The sequence below is a fragment of the Symsagittifera roscoffensis genome, chromosome 2, assembly GCF_963678635.1.
Source record: "Symsagittifera roscoffensis chromosome 2, txSymRosc1.1, whole genome shotgun sequence".
NCBI lineage: Eukaryota > Metazoa > Xenacoelomorpha > Acoela > Convolutidae > Symsagittifera > Symsagittifera roscoffensis.
This window is the reverse complement of record NC_087063.1, coordinates 2,806,080-2,818,114: the sequence shown is the minus strand read 5'-3', so window position 1 is coordinate 2,818,114 and position 12,035 is coordinate 2,806,080. Positions and strand designations below refer to the sequence as shown.

General features: G+C 41.8%; 2 protein-coding genes across 2 annotated transcripts in view; one reads left to right on the top strand and one right to left on the bottom strand.

The window, feature by feature from the left end:
- The window catches only part of LOC134839599 (cyclin-dependent kinase 10-like), a 501,898-nt gene that overhangs the window by 249,941 nt on the left and 239,922 nt on the right, over positions 1–12,035 (bottom strand). The gene's annotated exons all lie outside the window — the stretch shown is intronic.
- The window catches only part of LOC134838970 (uncharacterized), an 81,618-nt gene that overhangs the window by 44,763 nt on the left and 24,820 nt on the right, over positions 1–12,035 (top strand). The gene's annotated exons all lie outside the window — the stretch shown is intronic.

The following is a 12,035-nucleotide window of genomic DNA, read 5'->3' as shown; positions in this document are numbered from 1 at the left end:
TATAACTGTGTCCCGACTACGGATTTTCGGTCGGGGAATCAACATTTCCGCGATCGATAAAGTCAAAAAAAATAGTCGCGGACCTTGACCCGGGCTGTGGAAATCAAAATTTTGGAAAAGCGAAGTCTTTAACTTAATTCTAGAACCTAATCACCCCTTTTACCCAAGAACCACAAAATTACCTTCTATTGGAAAAAAATGCAGAAAAAACGTTATGAGTGAATTTGAACGGCTTAACTTTGGCCCTAATAAAATTTTCCCGAAGAGTTCAATTTTGTTTTTTAAATAGGTAGCAGCTGTATGAGAAGCAGCGGGGACACTTTTTTGATGGCTATTGTACGATATAGTTCCTCACATGCGACATATCGTTCGGTGTTTCCTCGCAACACAAACTCCTACACTGTAATTTTGCGGGTCTTGGGTGAAAGGGTGATTAGGTTCTAGAATTAAATTATACACTTCGCTGTTCCAATAATTTGATTTCCACAGCCCGGGTAATTTTTTTACTTTATCGGTCGCAGAAATGATAATTCCGCGACCGAAAATCCGTAGTCGGCACACAGTTAAAAGTCGAGGACAAACTCTGGAAATATCGTATCTCGGTCGCGAGGGTCGCAAAAATAGTCGCGATGGTCGCAAAATTAGTCGCGGCGGTCAAAAAATTAGTTGCGGCGGTCGCAAAATTAGTCGCGGTGGTCAAAATTAGTCGCGGCGTTCGAAAAAAAAAATCGCGGCGTGGTCGAAAAATTAGTCGCGGCGGTAGAAAAGATTGTCGCCTCTGTACTCTCATGGAGTCCATTTCCTGTCTAGGGCTTCCAAACCTACCATGCTAACCATCATACTTTTTTGCGCTGATTTATTGTAACTTGTACATTTTTTAGATCAAGCTGTTTCTTTCGCACAGTCATAGTAGGTTAACATAAGTAGCCACATAATCGAAGAATAACTCGCGGCTCGGTCGAACAATTAGTCCGGTATGTTCGAAAAAATTGGTCACGGCGGTCAAAAAATTAGTGCGGCATTAGTAAAAATTTGTAAAAAAAATAGTCGCGGCATGGTCGAAGGCAATGTTTCTATCAGTATAAAATGGGTTTTTATTATTCTCACAGAAAGTTGGCCGACTCTGACTTTCTCGTTACTTTTGTCATGAGGCAACCTTCGGTACCTCATTCTATTCTATTTACTTATGTGTATCTTATTTAACTATGTCTTAATTATCTACTTATTGTGCAGTAAATTGATTCACGAGAAAGGACAAATCTCACCAGATAAATCGTTTGTCACTTGAGAATCTGAAGCGGTCACTTGCGAAAGCCTTAAGTATGAATTCAATTAGCTGTGAGTCTCAAAGACAATATTTCACCGGGAGAGCTACTAGTTGCCCCAGCAGAAAAAGTGGATGAACCTTACCCGAAGCCTGAAGCACCGGGGCCGGATGAAAATGCAGCAGATGTAACCAATAGGAATCACAGAGTTGCAGCAGCTAATAGAAGAATCGATGAGTACAATCTAGAGAGGAGAAGGAAAGGACCTCGCATGGTGTTACCATGAGGCAGAGGCGCGTCTGAAATCGCGACTTTTCCTCGCTCTGGGAAATGATGGGAAAAAAACAATTTTTGGATTCTTACCCTCATCTGGACCTCAATACTAGCTCTTTATTGATTTTCACAAGTGCTGCGAAGATCTTTTCAAGGCAGAGCGGGACTACACAGTCGAAAAGATTAGGTTGTATAATACAATTTTCATGCTGGATAATGACTCATTCTCATCATTTTACGCCCGACTTAGCGCTCAAACTGCGCTGTGTAATTGGCCGATCAATCAGGAAAGAGCGACGTTGAAAGATTTGTTTATTGGCCGTATTCGCGACGTTGAGGTTCAGAGGCAATTAATCAGAGCAAAAGCTAATCTTGACGAAACTCTACAACTGACCTTGGAGAATGGGGCTAAATTGTCAGAACAATTTCAGAAATTGCTCCCGCATAACAACGCCACTTCTAGTACTACAAACTCTATTCTAATCAAGCAGGAACCAACCGGGGAGGAGGTGTAAGTCGTCCTCAACAAGGTCAACATCAAATTAAACCATGTTTTTTTTGTGGTAACCCGTTTTCCCTGGAACATCGCCGGTCGTGCCCTGCTAGAGAAGCTACATGCAATGCTTGCAAAAAGAAGGGTCATTTTGCTAAGGTGTGTAACACTACAAAACGACGTGTTAACATGATACAAAATGAAGAGATGACTACAGATCAAGAATGTAATTTAATTGACGTAAATGGTGACAGCGAGCCGGAATATGGGGTCATGGCGATAGACGTGGTGCAAATTAAAAATGTAGAACTTCTAAAGTCAGCGGGAGGACAACCCAGGAGCCTCAGCATTCAGTTATGTTCTGGTAACTCCTTCTTCTACGCTACGGTGGACACTGGCAGTCCCGTGTCTTTCTTAAATAAGAAAACGGCGGATATACTCATGAAACTAATTCCCAACGTTAAATTTAAGGACATCGCGAGACATCCATTAGATGTCACTTATGTCGACTATAACAAGAGACCAATTAAGCTGTTCGGTTCTCTAGAAATCCCCATCACGTGGAAGGGACGGAAAATCGAGAATGCGTGTTTCTTGGTCTCTGAAAATCGTACTCGGAATCTACTCGGGATGAACCTTCAAGAGAAATTAGGAATCGAAACGGTGCAACGCAGACCGGCGGAAGTTAGTTTGGGGGAAGACGAGCAGGAGTTGGATCCGACCTCACAATTTTGGAGAGATCATTTTGTCAAAAGGTACCCTAAAGTGTTCAGCAGGCTGGGGAGGTCCAAAAAAGACCCTTTGGTACCTAGACAAGTTAAAGGCCGAAAATTCCCTATACATTTGCAAGATCGCGCCATGAATGCCCAAATCTGGCAAAATAAATATCAAATGCCTAATGTGCATAAATTGATTGACTTGGCGGCTTAAATCATAACTAGAGACACACCTGGGGAAGTGTGGTTTACTTCTCTTGACCTTAAATACGCTTTCAGTCAATTATTTTAATCGGAGCTAACCAGTAGTCATTGTAACTTTAGTATTTTGTGTGGAGAGGCGACGGGCACCTATCGGTTCAAGACTGGTTTCTACGGACTAACTTATATGCCTACAAAATTCCAGAAAGCGATTGACTTTACGTTACAAGGATTGAAAGGCGTTATATGTTACCTTGATGATATACTGGTTGTCACTAAAGGAAGAGTTGAGGACCATAATATCTTGGTCGAAAGAGTCATTAATCGATTGAATGAAGAAGGATGGGCGTTGAAACTTAGCAAATTTGAGTTCTCAGTTAACAAGTTAGTGTGGTTAGGGTATGAAATCGATGAAAACGGCTACGCTCCGAAATTCTCAAAAATAGAGGCCATCAAATACCTTTTGCCACCAAAAACCCTTAAGCAGTTAAGATCGTTTATGGGGACCCTCAAACATCTTCAACGTTTCATCCCGGACTTGCACAATTATACAGTCGCCTTCAGAGTTTCGTTAAAGGCGGAAAATAAAAAATCCTTTTTGTGGGGGGAAGAGCAAAATATTGCGTTTCAGAAAATTTTAAACCTCATCGTAAACATCCCTAATTTGTTTCACTATGATGCTTCGAAAGCTTCGCGAGTTAAATGTGACGCAAGTCACAGCGGTCTGGGGTCCTGCTTGGAACAAGAAGTGGAACCAAATGTTTGGGCCCCGATTGCGTTTGCCTCTAGATTTCTAAACTTCGCGGAAATCAAGTCTAGTACCAATGAGTTAGAGCTTCTGGCCATTGTATGGGCGTGCGAACATTTCCGTACTTACTTTGTAAATGTTTTGTCATTCTAACCGATCATAAGGTCATTGTTTCTGCCCTCAACGAAACGTATGGCAAGAAGTCTTACCAGTCACGACTCTCTCGCTGGGAGGACCGCCTTATTCCGTTCGATTATCAAATCGAACATATACCCGGTTCCTCTCTAGGTATTGTAGCTCTAGGTATTGTAGACTATATGTCTAGACATCCGACTTTTGAAGCTCCGTTACCACCTTCGCATGATGAGTTATTTGTCATTAAATCTATTCAAGCTTTTCACAATGCTTTAAATTCTATTAGTACTCAATCCAAACCTCAAATAATGCCGGTGGGGCAAGTTTCATTTGTAACTCATTACAACCAATCAAATCGTTGCGTAAAACTGGAAGTAACATTAGCTACCTTTTAAATAAATCAACGGACCAATCAACAGCTGATTCATCTAGCCAATCAAGTTTTGGCAAACAGTTTAGTTCATCGTCTCTAGAGGGCGTCGCAAATATTACTCAATCTGTTAACCAATCTCAAAAGGATATGCTAATTTATCGTCATAATCACTCGCCGATAGAGGGCGTGAATTCAAGCTGTCAGTCAACCAGCAATTCATATGCAAGTATGCAAAATCGGGAGTATTTATCATCGTCGCGAGAGGTCGACTTAGCATGCTCTGATAGTCCCTACCAATCACAGCGCAGTATGCAAATGAGATACGCTAAACCGGAAGTTTTTGCTCAAACTCATTGTCTCCGACCTTACATCTCAGAGTTCAGTCACGATATGGATACTTCAATCAATCTTGATCAAAACACTACTCTCAACTATCTCTAATACTTCTACTAATACTATGGACCTCGCAAATCATACGATCGAACAATCAAATCTCCTCACTTTTGTTGAAAATTTTTCTACCACTTCCCCTAATTTTCATACCTCAAGTCAACAAAGACCCGGCCTATCTACAGTTCGCCCTAGGGATCACCCGAGCCGTATTGATCAGATACGTACGCGAAACCTAGCCAGGTTGAGACACTCTCGAGAACGTTTTGTGGTTACTAGAGGACAGACTACACAAAAGACCCTTACTCATTTCCTTGACAAATGCCGGAGGCAGAGGCAAACGAGACAGGCCAGACAGGGGGAGATACTCCGAATGGGGGTTAATGCCATTAATAATCACTTATTAGACGATAAGAAGGCAAAAATCTACATTTTAGTCTCAATAGATCGTTTTTCTAAGTTCCCTTCGGTGATGTTAACTAAGACAACTACTGCGAAAAAAATAGTAAAATTTTTACGATCGTATATTCGTAATCATGGTATACCGAAAAGCTTTAGGACAGATCATGGATGATCTGTGTTCAACTCTGACTTCGTTAAAGAATTTTGCAAAAGTAGAGGCATAAAACACATCCTCACAGCGGTGGGGGATCATCGGAGTTGTGGGCTGGTGGAGCGGTCGATTCAGACCATTAAACGGAAGCTTGGAACAAAAAAAAACGAGATCCTAATTTTAAAAATCTGAAGTCGACTTTACAACAAATCATTGACGATATTCGGAAAACTAAGCATTCTGCGTTAAAAGCATCTCCTTTTGAGCTACATTTTGGGAGGAAGCCCAACACTGAGTTTTTGTTAGCGCGTGATAATGTTGTTCATTCTCCTACTTCACCGCAAGGACTGGAAAGAAACCTCCTTACTCCGGAGCAGCGATCAAGCCAGGATTACAGCCGAGATAGGGCTAAAGTTGTACCCAGAGGAGCGTCACACAGACCGGAAATCCCCTATAAGTTCAAACCACTCTTTGGTGCGGGCGAGCGCATAGCGGACAGTCAACCTTACAAGGCCTTGGAGAATCTTGGGAAGGTGGCTAACACCTTACAAGGCCTTAGAGAATCGTGCGAAGGCGGCTAGCACTCTCGCATTCTTAGCGAATGAATGTGTCGTCCTCTTCGAAGCCCAAAAGACTCTCAAAAACACGTAAATTAGAAAAATTAGGTTAACAAGATCCTCTAAGAGTCAAAATCTTTCGGAAAGTTCTTGATCGCCAATCGGGAAAGCCTCTGTTCAAACTAGCAAAAATCAAGACTAGAAAAATGGTGTTACGGACCATACTTACATTACTGACAAAGGGAAAGTCTATCGGAAAAATCACTTAAGCCTAAGACATAATTTTAACCACCCTAAGTTTTCAGCTACGCCTGGCACAGTGGGAGAACGACTACAGCAACGAAATGCTCCTGGGCCTCACTCTCAACCATCTACTTCTCCATCTACAAGGCACGCAAATGAACCTTCGAAAGGCAAGGTGATTGATTTAACAGCACTCCTTAATCACCGGACCACCGCTCGAGTTGGTAGAGGCACCTGCTACAGCGCCTCAACGATCGGATCCCGTGATCGTTACGTCAAAAACTCCGGTCATCAACCCTCTAACAAACCCCGCCCCGAAAACTCAAGCGACGCCTCAGGATCAACCCGTCACACTTCAGCCACAGATTTCCGGCACCGTTCCTCAGACTACAGCTCAGGACCCGGTGGTTACTGGCCATACAGAGGTTGACGATCCCACCTCCCAATCTATAAGCGAGTCCAACAGATCATCTAACCGGTCTAAGAAACCGACGAGGTTTTATGGCGATCCTCTTCGTCATTCAGTTAAAAGTGTAGCCGAATCCGACCCCGCGGAGTCTTCGTCGCAACGACCAATCATCGAACAGCCGATTACTACGCCATTCACCCCGATTGTTCGAAAAAGATCGCAAGTGCCTTTTCCCAGAACCAAAGAGCAAACCACTCTGTTTAAGAAAATCAGGATCAATGACCATGATAAAACTTCTTAAACTTTAAAACTCCGAAAACTCCGCTATATTTTGCATTATGATTGGGCTATATTTAACCTACTAACATGCGCTTGCTGTCTTCCGCATTATTCTGCCAGATGCATTCTGAAATTTATACTGAGATAAATTTTTTCCAGAGGGGGATGTGTCATGAGGCGACCTTCGGTACCTCATTCTATTCTATTTACTTATGTATATCTTATTTAACTATGTCTTAATTATCTACTTATAGTGCAGTAAATTGATTCAAGGACAAATCTCACCAGCTAAATTGTTTTTCACTTGAGAATCTGAAGCGGTCACTTGCGAAAGCCTTAAGTGTGAATTCAAGTCGTAAAACATTATTGACACACAACACTATACATTCAAACTGGAATCGTTATTCATATATTCAATATTCTATTCTATCTATTCTTATATCATATCTAATTCAATATTCAATTTTTACAATCCTGTTTTCCCTAACCCAACTGAGGAAAATCTCAACTTGCGTACAATAATTGCGTTTTCTATCGCTTCTCTCAGCCAGATAAACATCTGAGATTTATTTTTGAACCCGCTACGTCTCATGGGTTGAAGTGCTTGAAATACAACTTTTTTCATGTATCTGTATGCCCGCTCTCTTTTTTGTTGTGTTGACCTCTGGGATTTATTGCCCTTGCCCTAGAAACATAGTTTGACCACTAGCGCAACGTCTGTATATGTTTATCCATTTTCAGATTTACCTACGTAACATTCGATTTTTCATAGGAAGGCATTCTTAACTGGACCTTGCAATTTTTCACGGTAGCGGCGGTTCTTTCTAGAGCTTTTTCTAATAACGCTAACACCTGATGGAATTTTTTTCTTTGCTGGTTGCACCACGTCGTGGTATTGTAAAGTGTCCAAAAACAAACCTATTCGCTCCGTGATGGATAAGTACTCGCTATCGTAACCAACTAACAGACCATCTCCGAAACATCCGGGCCGAGGGGCACGATACGTTTCGACTTCGAAATTCGAGCAATGCAGTTTCGCGACCCAAACTCCGCTGTTGAAAAGTAATTTTCGGTCGAGCATAACCGACTTTGGCCGAGCGAGTAAAAAAAAACAACTAACTTTGGTCAAGAAATTTGAAACGTAGCTCGAGAAAGTCAAAATATAGGTCGAACACATCAAAACATACCTGATTTTGGTCGAGAAAATCAAAAACTAGGTCGAGCACAGTCAAAACATAAGCTGATATCTAAAACTTTATAAAATTAAATTTCAGACCCAAAATTTGAAATGAAAATAATCTTAACAAGAGGTGTTTTCACTGAGAAAGCAAAAAATCAAATTGAACAAATTGAAGCTACCACATTCGAAAGTCAAGATAGAATTTTTTTCCGAGAAGTTTCAAACCTTTTCAGCCCATTTCAACCCATTTTTGACCGTGAAAGTCGAAACATACTTATGCGGGGTCAAACTAATAATTTTTAACAAAATGTCGTTCGAGACAGCTGAGAACGTCAAAACATTGAAAATTTGGTTTTGAAAGTCGGGTCATATCTGAGCTGGGTCGAGAAAGCCGGAAAATAACGGAATTTGGAAAACAATTTCTTTTTCATTTTTAGGCATGTGAAAATTTTAGATAGTGGTTATAATGTAAGCATTTGAAACAAAAAAGTCCAAATGAAAAAAAAACTGATTTTTTCCAATTGTCATGAGGCGATCTTCGGTACCTCATTCTATTCTATTTACTTATGTATATCTTATTTAAATATATCTTATTTATCTACTTATAGTGCAGTAAATTGATTCAAGGACAAATCTCACCAGCTAAATCGTTTGTCACTTGAGAATCTGAAGCGGTCACTTGCGAAAGCCTTAAGTGTGAATTCTAGTCGTAAAACATTATTGACATTCAAAACTATACATTCAATCTGGAATCGTTATTCAAATATTCAATATTCTATTCTATCTATTATATATCATATCTAATTCAATATTCAATTTTTACAATCCTGTTTTCCCTAACCCAACTGAGGGAAATCTCAAGGCGCAGCCAGCAGGATACGAACCTGCGCGTGAAAGGTCGCGAGAGGTCGACTTTCGTCGCGAGAGGTCGACTTTTCGCGAGAGGTCGACTTTTCATGCTCTGATCATCGTCGCGAGAGGTCGACTTTTCATGCTCTGATAGTGCCGACCAATCACAGCGCAGTATGCAAATGAGATACGCTAAACCGGAAGTTTCTGCTCAAACTCATTGTCTCCGACCTTACATCTCAGAATTCAGTCACGATATGGATACTACAATCAATCTTGATCAAACACTACTCTCAACTCTACTCTAAATAAAACTAATACTTCTACTAATAGTATTGACCTAGCAAATAGGACGATCGAACAATCGAATCTCCTCACTTTTGTTAAAAATTTTTCTATTAGTTCCCCTAAATTTCGTACCTCAAGTAACAAAGACCCGGCCTATCTACAGTTCGCCCTAGGGATCGCCCGAGCCGTATTGATCAAATACGTACCCGAAACATAGCCAGGTTGAGACACTCTCGAGAACGTTTTGTGGTTATTAGAGGACAGACTACACAAAAAGCCCTTACTAATTTCCTCGACAGATGCCGGAGGCAGAGGCAAACGAGACAGGCCAGATAGGGGGAGATACTCAGAATCGGGGTTAATGCCATTAACAATCACAAACCGCTGGTCTTTCAGGACAAAAAAAAGGTGGTCGTATTGCCAGGATTGTTCGATGTGGATCTGCTGGGAGAACTGACAGGAGAAGACCCGTTCCTCGGACCGATGCGGACTGCGATCATCAATAAGGATGTGCAATCCTTTAACAAACTAGGGGCGTACATGGCCCAATTTTGGACGAAGGCGGCGGTGGTGAACAATTGTGTACTGTTAGATAACAAATTGGCCATACCCGAACAATTACGAAGTGCCATTTTGAGTCGACTTCATCGCTCGTATCCAGGCCAGGCGGCAATGATGGACGCCTCGGATTATATATGGTGGCCATTCCTCAATCGTCAGATCGTTAACGTCTGCGAAAAAAGCCTGGAGTGTACTCTATTTGGTAAGAACATCAAAATTTCAGCGACCTATAATTCAGCTAAGCCGTTACCAACGCTGTCAGTTCCGAATCAAGAATTGCAACTTGATTTTGCGGGTCCGTTATAAGACGATAAGAAGGCGAAAATCTACATTTTAGTCTCAATAGATCGTTTTTCTAAGTTCCATTCGGTAGTGTTAACTAAGACAACCAGTACGATTTTACGATCGTATATTCATAATCATGGTATACCGAAAAGCATTAGGACAGATCATGGATCTGGGTTCAACTCTGACGTCGTTAAAGAATTTTGCAAAAATATAGGCATAAAACACATCCTCACAGCGGTGAGGGATCATCGGAGTTGTGGGCTGGTGGAGAGGTCGATTCAGACCATTAAACGGAAGCTTGGAGCAGAAAAACTAGATCCTAGTTTTAAAAATCTGAAGTCGACTTTACAACAAATCATTGACGATATTCGGAAAACTAAGCATTCTACGTTGAAAGTATTTCCTTTTGAGCTACATTTTGGGAGGAAGCCCAACACTGAGTTTTCTTTAGCGCGTGATAATGTTGCTCATTCTCCTACTTCAGCGCAAGGACTGGAAAGAAACCTCCTTACTCCGGAGCAGCGATCAAGCCAGGATTACAGCCGAGATAGGGCTAAAGTTGTACCCAGAGGAGCGTCATACAGCCCTGAAATCGCCTATAAGTTCAAACTACTCTTTGGTGTGGGCGAGCGCAAAGCGGACAGTCAACCTTACAAGGCCTTGGAGAATCTTGCAAAGGCGGCTAACACCTGGAAGCAGTGGAAACGGAATCTGCCCCCACAACAAGGACAAGAACTCCTCCGCGAATTGGCGGCTCGTAATAGTGACCTCGCATACTCGCTGAAATCGGGGATCACCAAGGGAACTCTACGCTTTTACGACAACGTTCGCGATACTTCAGCACCAGCACTTTTGCATTCCCAGCGTATGAATGTGTCGTCCTCTTCGAGGCCCAAAAGGCTCTCAAAAACACGTAAATTAGAAAAATTAGTTTTACAAGATCCTCTAAGAATCAAAATCTTTCGGAAAGTTCTTGATCGCCAATCCGGAAAGCCTCTGTTCAAACTAGCAAAAATCAAGATTACTCATGCTACGGACCATACTTACATTACTGACAAAGGTAAAGTCTATCGGAAAAATCACTTAAGCCTATGACATAATTTTAACCACCTAAGTTTTCAGCTACGCCTGGCACAGTGGGAGATTGGCTACAGCGACGAATTGCTCCTCGGCCTCAATCTCAACCATCTACTTCTCCATCTACAAGGCACACGAATGAACCTTCGAAAGGCAAGGTGATTGATTTAACAGCAGAGTCATCCAGCGAGGACTCCTTAATCACCGAACCCCAGCTCAAGTTGGTGGAGGCACCTGCTACAGCGCCTCAAGGATAGGATCCCGTGATCGTTACGTCAAAAACTCCGGTCATCATACCTTTAACAAACCCAGCCCCGACATCTTTCACGGGAACTCAAGCGACGCCTCAGGATCAACCCGTCACATTTCAGCCACAGATTGCCGGCACCGTTCCTCAGACTACAGCTCAGCACCCGGTGGTTACTGGCCATACAGAGGTTGACGATCCCACCTCCCAATCTACTAGCGAGTCCAACATATCATCTAACCGGTCTAAGAAATCGACGAGGTTTTATGGAGATCCTCTTCGTCATTCAGTTAAGAGTGTAGCCGAATCCGACCCCGTGGAGTCTTCGTCACAGCAACCAATCATCGAACAGCCGATTACTACGCCAATCACCCCAATTGTTCGAAAAGGATCGCAAGTGCCTTTTCCCAGAACCAAAGAGCAAACCACTCCGTTTAAGAAAATCAGGATCGATGACCATGATAAAATTTCTTAAACTTTAAAACTCCGAAAACTCCGCTATATTTTGCATTATGGTTGGGCTATAGTTAACCTACTAACATGTGCTTGATGTCTTCCGCATTATTCTGCCTGATGCATTCTGAAATTTATAGTGAGATAAATTTTTTCCAGAGGGGGAAGTGTCGTGAGGCGACCTTCGGTACCTCATTCTATTCTATTTACTTATGTATATCTTATTCAACTATGTCTTAATTATCTACTTATAGTGCAGTAAATTGATTCAAGGACAAATCTCACCAGCTAAATCGTTTGTCACTTGAGAATCTGAAGCGGTCACTTGCCAAAGCCTTGAGTGTGAATTCTAGTCATAAAACATTATTGACATTCAAAACTATACATTCAATTTGGAATCGTTATTCATATATTCAATATTCTATTCTATCTATTTATATATCATATCTAGTTCAAT